Below are 8036 nucleotides of genomic sequence, written 5' to 3'. Positions count from 1 at the left end.
ATGTTTCTCGGTTCATCTTCGCACCCAAGATGTCGATTGCTTTGGAACAGTCAGTGTCATAGAAGACCCTCTGAAGACGTTCGCCGAATGAATAGATAAGTTCCAGGGGCAGTCTACCTTTGAGATACATTCCCAGTTCCATTTTACTCTTTATTTCAAAATAGGGTCTAAGTTGCAGAGGGCCTCACTAAGTAGCTGAGGCTGTCCTCAGCCTGTGATCCTCCTGTGGCAGCCTCCTGAGTTTTGAGATTACAGGCATGTGCCACCATGCCTGGCAAGTTTCATCATTTTTACAGAAGGATTCTGTGAATGAATCCCTCCAGTCCTGCTCTGTTGACTAGCCTAGTTTCAGGTATTGCTTTTTTTTTTTTTTTTTTTTTTTTAACTAGAGCTCGCATAGATTCCCAATGGATGCCCTTTTCTCTGCTTTTCCCTGTTCCCACTCCCTTTCCTCATTGCGTTAAGGGGTCTGTCTCTCTCTAGAGGACAAAGAAGTATGTCCTTGCTTTGATTAAAGTATTTTGATGCCTCTTATTGCCCCATGGATCAATTCAAGGCCTTGTCTCTTGTGCCTGTCTCTTCTGAACCTTGTGTCTGGCCAGGTTCAACAGCAATGTATCTAGTTTTGGTGTATGTTCAGGCCCCAGTGCCTTTGCACGCGTGCCTTCTACCCAGTGTGCCTCTCCCTTCCTCTGCCTGACAATCTTCTACCATCTTTTGAGACCCAACTCAACATCCCAGCTCTGGGAAACCTTTTGGGTCTCTACAGCTTTCACTTCCGGAGGATTCGATCTTTATTTGAATGTTTGTTGACTGCTGTGATCATTTGCTGACATATCTACACCTCCACCTCTCCTCATCCCGCTAGACTCTGTACATCTTAAGAGCACGGTTCTGGGGAGGGTATGCCTGACTCCTTGTTGGGCTTCAAAACGTACTAAAGGGAAGAAAAGGGGGAGACGCAGAGCTAGAGGCCAGCGTCTGTGTGCACTGGAAACTGTTTTCCATCCAAATGGTCTGGAAGAAGAGCCTGAGTCGGCACCAGCTGGCTCGGCTGCTAGAGGTGGCCCAGCCCCCAGAATATGGGTTTTTGCTTTATCCTCCTTTTTCTCATTTCTCTCCTCAATTCCTTCTCCCTCTCCCTCTAAGCTCTTCTTCCCTTCCTCTCTTTATATTTTCTCTTTTATTCGCTTTGCTCTCCTTCTTTCTTCCCATTGCTCGTCCACATGAACTTTAATCACATATTACACAAGCAGCTATGGCAGTATTAATGGGAGTGGACGGTAATACGAGGGCACCCACAACTCTGCTACAACCACAAATCGGATTGGTTTCATTATCTCTGCTCCCTTCCCATCTTTGTCTGCCCGGATCATTTTGCATGGTTGTACTCATAATGTAGTTTAATTCTGCAGTCTACTTTTTAACGCAATATTAGAAGCATTTTCTATGCTCCTGCGTAGCCTTCCTAATTATCATTTTAATAGGCGCATAATACTCCATTGAATGGATACATCAGATTTTACTTAACTGTTTCCTTTCCATTGGACAGTTGCAGTCTTTCCCTGTGGCAGAGAGTGCTGAGATACATAAGCATGTTGTTTTACTTTTTTCTCTTTCTTGCTGTCTGTTCATTTTCTTTTACTTCTTCTACCCTCTCTTTTCTCCCCAAATCTCCTTCTACCTTTTTGGCTGCTGTTCCCCTTCCCCTCAAAGCAGTAATTTTCTCCTATGTGGATATAGAAATATTTAAGAAAAAAACAAAATTTTAAAACATATTAAAGCCGGGCCTGGTGGCACATGCTTGTAATCCCAGCATTCGGGAGGCTGAGACCGGAGGATTGCGGTTCGCGGACAGCCTCAGCTACTTAGTGAGGCCCTCTGCAACTCAATGAGACCCTGACTCAAATAAAGAATAAAAAATAGGGCAGGGGGTGTAGCTCAGAGGTCGAATGCCCCTGGGTTCCATCCCCAGACCCGCAAACAAACAAACAAACAAACACACACACATTAAAAAAACCCCAATCCTACATAATAATAACAGTACTATATGTGATACAGTACTCAGAGGTACTAGAGAGTACCTATCACTATAGGCTTAGAGGTAGAATGCCCCTGGGCGCAATCCCCAACAACACAAATAAATTAATGAAAAATAGGGTTCTGGGGTGCAGATTGGAGATAGAACACTGTTGGGTTCAATCCCCAGTACTGTAAAAAGGAATAAATAAAATGCTTGGAAATATATATACCAAACTAATCACAATGGTCACCTCTGTGTTTAAGAGAAAGAGTCTGCATTTGGGGGGTGGATCCAAGGGAATTTGAGCCCCAACTTATTTTTTATCAAGGAAAATGTATTTACATATTATTTATATAATAAAGAATAAATTTTCTGGGTGTGGTGGCGCACGCTTGTAATCCCCGCGCTTGGGAGGCTGAGACAGGAGGATCGCACAGGTTCGAAGCCAGCCTCAGCTACTTAGTGAGACCCTGTTTCCAAATAAAATAGAAAAATAGGTCTGGGAGTGTAGCCCAGAGGTAGAAGACCCTTGGATTCCATCCCCAGTAACACCCCCCCACCCCCCCACACACACACAGAATAAATTTAAAATTTCTGCTGGGTGTGGTGGCACATGTTTATAATCCCAGTACTTGGGAGGCCGAGACAAGAGGAGCACAGGTTCCCAGCCAGCTTAGGTCCTCCACAACTTAGTGAGACCCTGTTTCAAAATAAAGAATAAAACAAGGCTGGGAATATAGTTCAGAGGTAGATTCCTGGGGTCAGTCCTCACTACAACACACACACACACACACACACACACACACACACACACACAATTTAAGATTTCCCCCTGCTATATGTTTCTGTTTAGCCCTGTGTACTGATCAGCTCCTCATTTTGCCACTGGCCACGAATAAATAAAACACAGTAAGAGAACTCCGTTGAATAAGGTCCTTTCGGAGAGCGTGGGCTTTTTGCCTTTTCCACGCTGGAATGCAGGTTGTGGGACAGCGCTGGTGGCCTGGGGTGGGGAGAGAGGGGATGAAGGTCCCTCATCAGACCCTGCCTCCTGGCAGGTGGAAGTTGGGGGTTATGAAGTGGAGTCTCCTGCCTGAGCCCTGGATGGAGAACGACAGATGGGGCCACACAGCCCTGCTGCGCAGACCGAGGGGAACAGGTGAAGGCTCCGGGGTCAGAGTGTGAATGCTGGCGATTCATGAGTGCTGCGGGCGGGCGGGCGGAGTGCCCAGCTCAGGGCCGTGACAGCTGGGCGGCATGTGGGCGGGGGAGGGCAGGGGAGCCGTGGGGTTCTGGGTCCAGCCTGGGGGGCAGCGGCAGGCGCTCCAAAGGACACCGGAGAGGAAGAGTGGTCACTCCTCCCTCCCTACACTGTGAGCAGAGTAAGGTCAGGTCCTGGCTGCCCTGAAAGGCCCAGGGTCAGTGCACACAAACGGAGAGAAGGTGGCCCTTTTCTGCCCTCTCACCCTCCTCCCCCACCCCCAGCTGTCCTTCACCTAGCCCTAAACCCAAGGCATTTGGGCCACTTGGGCAGCTGTGCCAGGCCCTTGGCTGGGTCCGGACGTGGGCAGGGGAGGGAAGCAGCTGCCACCCCTCCCTTGCCGACAGCGGCTGGGCACGCAGGAGCTGGCCAGGTTGGGGAAATCCCAAGCACGTGGCGGGGAAGGCTGTTCTGCCCAGAGCTCCCACCTGCGGACACACAAGTCCCTCCTCTCATCCTCCTTAGGTAAGCATTAGGGTAGGAAAGATGAAAGAACAATAAAAATCACAATAATTATGGTCAACATCCATTATACACCCAGTGCTATTGATTTATAATGTGGCACTGAATCCCCCTCCCATAACCCATTAGGAAAATATTTGCATTCAACAGATGAGAAAACAGTGGTTTCTTGGATGAAAGAAGTCCCACGTTAAGAAGGGACAGGAAGCCAGGCTTGGTGACATACGCTAGTAATCTCAGCATTTGGGAGGCTGAGATAGGAGGATTGTGGTTCACGGACAGTCTCAGCTACTTAGTGAGGCCCTTTGCAACTCACTGAGAACCTGTTTCAAAAGTAAAAAGAAAGCTGGGCGTGGTGGTGCACACTTGTAATCCCAACATTTTGGAGGCTGAGACAGGAGGATCATGGTTCACGGCCAGCCTCAGCTTCTTAGTGAGGCCCTTTGCAACTCAGTGAGACCCTGTTTCAAAATAAAGAATAATAATTTAAAAAATAGGCTGGTGGTGTAGTTCAGAGGTAGAATGCTCCTGGGTTCTATCCATTTATTTTTACTGCAAAAATAAATAAATAAATAAATAAATAATAAGCTGGGTGTGGTGGCACATACTTGTAAGTCCAGCATTCGAGAGGCTGAGACAGGAGGATTGCAGCTTGTGGAGAACCTCACCTACTTAGGGAGGCCCTTTGCAACTCAGTGAGACCCTGTTCCAAACATAAAAAGACTAAAAATAGGGTTGGGGGATGTAGCTTGGAGGTAGAATGACTCTGGGTTCCATTCCCAGTACTGCAAAATAATAAATAAATAAATAATTATATATATATAATTAAAAATAGGGGTGGGGGTATAGCTTGGAGGTAGAATGTCCGTGGGTTCAATCTCTAGTACTGCATTTATTAAATTAAAATAAATAAATAAATAAATAAATAAAATAAAAGCCGGGCGTGGTGGCGCACGCTTGTAATCCCAGCATTCAGGAGGCTGAAACCAGAGGATCGCGGTCGCCGACAGCTTCAGCTACTTAGTGAGGCCCTCTGCAACTTAGTGAGATCCTGTTTCAAAATAAAGAATAAAAATAGGGCAGGAGGTGTGGTTCGGAGGTCAAAAGCCCCTGGGTTCCATCCCCAGACCCACAAAATAAATAAACAAACAACCAAGCGAGCAAGTAAATAAATAAAATAAAAGAAGGGACAGAAGAGAGACTTGGTGCCACATGTGTTTGACACTAGAGGCCAAGAACATAACTTTTGAGAAGAAATGAACCAAAAGTTCTTAGTCCAGCTGAGGGCCATTTCCAGAAGTAATGCAGATGGATGGGTCTAGACAGCCTGTCTCACTGTCAGGCCAGAGGTGCAGGGTAGAAAGCAGAGAAAGGTGGGGAATCCTTTCCTCTCTAGATGGGAGGGCGCCCATCCCTTTGGGCAGGGTTAGGAGATTTCACTTGGAAACCAGAGAAGTGGCTGTGCTGTGGGAACCAAAGACTGGGGACCTGTCCTTGGTGAGCACCTGGAGACCAGAGACATTATTCAGGCGGGCAAGTTTGCTGGGATTGTTCCCTAGACACAGGCCCCCTTGGCTTTCCAGCTGCCGAGTCCGGGGCAGTCTGGGAAGGACAGGCTCTGGCCGCCCGCTCTGCTCAGCGCCATCCCTCCAGGTGCAGGGTCACCTGAAGCCTCCTGCACATGGCTCTGCTCCCGCTGCCTCAGGAACCGCCTCAGAGCTGCGCCCAGCCCAGGCTGCTGGCTGGCCAGCAGGGGGACCCCGCGCCCCAGCCAGCCTGGCTGAGGGAGCAGCAGCTGCTTCTGGCTCCACAGATGCACGAGGTTCTCCCTCCCTCCCTCCCTCCCTCCCTCCCTCCCTCCCTCCCTCCCTCCCTCCCTCCCTCCCTCCCTGTGCCTCAATGTGCTTCTCTGCGAAATGGAAAAACAATTGCACGTCACAAGCGGGACCGGGACAGGTAAATGTGCGCTAAATAATAAAGTGTTGCTAGACTTTGGTCGTGTGCCCTTAGAGTCTGTATTCTAGATAGTCTAACTCCCAGTTTTCAGAGTTCATCTGTTCCAGGAGCTCCTTTAAGTCCTGGATGAAGTCGTCCAGCCTCTGGGCCAGGGATAGTGGTCCAAGTGGAAAAGCCCAGTCGTTAGCGGGCCCCTCTGTGCATCCCACTGAGGACCAGCCACATCTAGCGAGTGGCTTTTTGGCATCTGTTTCTCTTCCCCAGCAACTTAGGATGTTTGGGTGGGCCCGGAGATGGTGCAGAGAGCCGAGGCCACTGGCCACCTCCCCACCCTGATCTTGGGAAAACGCACTTGGTGCAGATTCCTTCCACAGTCCTAGGGCTCTTCTGGAGACAGGACCTGAGTTGGGGCAGAAAGGTCCAGGCAGATCTGAGGGATTATTTAGCATTTAGAGTTCTGCTTAAGATCAGAGAGTTAGGGCCAGAGAAGACCAGCTGAGGGAATGAACCAAGCCGGGCTCTGTGATGGAGCCTGTGTGGCGAGTTTGGATTCTTCCATGCGACAGTGAATGCCTAGCATTTCCATGCCTTGCTGGGAGGAAGCGCTGTGGCAATATGAAAATGTGTGGCAGGCTGGGGGGACCCCAGGGTCACCTGCTGAGGAGCAGCTGCCCCGCCCCAGTGGCTTTCTGTCCAGCAGTTGAAGACCCCATTCCTTCCAAGAAGCCTCTGGCTTCCGTCTTAGCCGTCACACCTGGACATGGTCCAGGAAGCATCTCTCTGGGGCTTCAGAAGAGCGAGCTGATGGTGCATTGATTATCTTCCCTCTGTCTCGTTCCCTTGGGTGGACTGCAAACTCTCAGAGAAGGGCTTTGGATGCAGGGGAAGAGCCCTGAATTGGGACTGAGAGAAGACCTGAGCTCACGTTACAGTTCTAGCACTCAGTGGTCTTAGGCCTCACGCTGAGCCTCTGTTTTAATTGGTTAAAGGAGATCACAGAGTTTCCAACCAGGCAGGGTGATAGTATAGGAGATAAGTGTGAAAGACCAGGCCTGTATTCTATCTTCCCTTCTATCTATCTAAATGAAAATATATGTTTACATAAAAAAAACTGTTTGAGCTGGGTATGGTGGCGCACGCTTGTAATCCCAGTATTCGGGAGGCTGAGACCAGAGGTGCGCGGTTCATGGACAGCCTCAGCTACTTAGTGAGGCCCTCTGCAACTGAGACCCTGTTTCAAAAGAAAGAATTAAAAAAAAAAAAAACTGTTCCAAACAGCATTATTCACAGTAGCCCCAAAGTGGGAACAACCCAAATGGCCATCAACTGAAAATAGATATAAACAAAATGTGGTATGTCCATGGGTGGAATATTATTCAGCCATAAAAAGGAATGAAGTACTGACACACGCTAACACTCAGATGAACCTTGAGAACGTTACGCTGAGTGGAAGAAGTCAGTTTATGACGCGTCCTGAACTGGAATATCCATGGAGACAGAAAGTAGATTTGTGGTTGCCAAGGACTGGGTGTGGGGATGGTTGGGAAGGGACTACTAATGGGTACAAGGGCTTTTGGGGGGGGCAGGGAGGGAGGTGACGAAAATGTTCTAAAGTGAAATTATGACGAGGGTTGCATAATTCTGTAACTATAGTACTCAAAACCATTGGACTCAAAACCTTTAAATGGGTGAACTTTATGATATGTAAATTATATCTCAATAAAGCTGTTAAAATTTTTTAACTGGGTGTCCTGAATTTAATCTGGCAACTGTAGTTGGTGAACATTCGGGTTGTTTCTACTTTTAGGCTATTATGAATAATTCTGCTCTGAACTTCTGTCCTGCCTCCCTGCCTTCCCCCCAGTCAGGAGGGCTCTCTCTCTCTCTCTCTCTCTCTCTCTCTCTCTCTCTCTCTCTCTCGGACCATGCAGAAGGGGGGGTGCATTTCTTTTTCTCCAGGGGCAAGGGCATGGCTGGATGGGTGGGAAGGAAGGAACGAGGGAGGCATGCCAGCCTGCCTAACTTCCAGCAGAAGTCATGATCTCTCCTGCCTCAATTTCCCCTTCCGCCCAGCGCGGGAAGGGAGGGGAGTAAAGGGACCCTTGCACTCTTCCCGGTGGTCCAGGAAGGCGGGGCTGTGCTGTGCAGAGCAGTGTGAGCCCTGGTGAGTCCGTCCCCTGTCGGGGCCGCTGTAGGTCTTTCAGGTGGTGGCAGGGTTGCAGGCAGATGGCTCAGAGGCGCCTCTTTGGCTACAGAGCCAGGAATGCCAAGAAATCCGTGGCTGGTGCCTCCTGGGCTGGGTTAGGGCAGTGGCCTGACCATGGCCTTCAGATG

Source organism: Muscardinus avellanarius (assembly GCF_963383645.1).
Source record: "Muscardinus avellanarius genome assembly, chromosome: 7".
Classification (NCBI taxonomy): domain Eukaryota; kingdom Metazoa; phylum Chordata; class Mammalia; order Rodentia; family Gliridae; genus Muscardinus; species Muscardinus avellanarius.
This window is presented reverse-complemented; position numbering follows the sequence as displayed.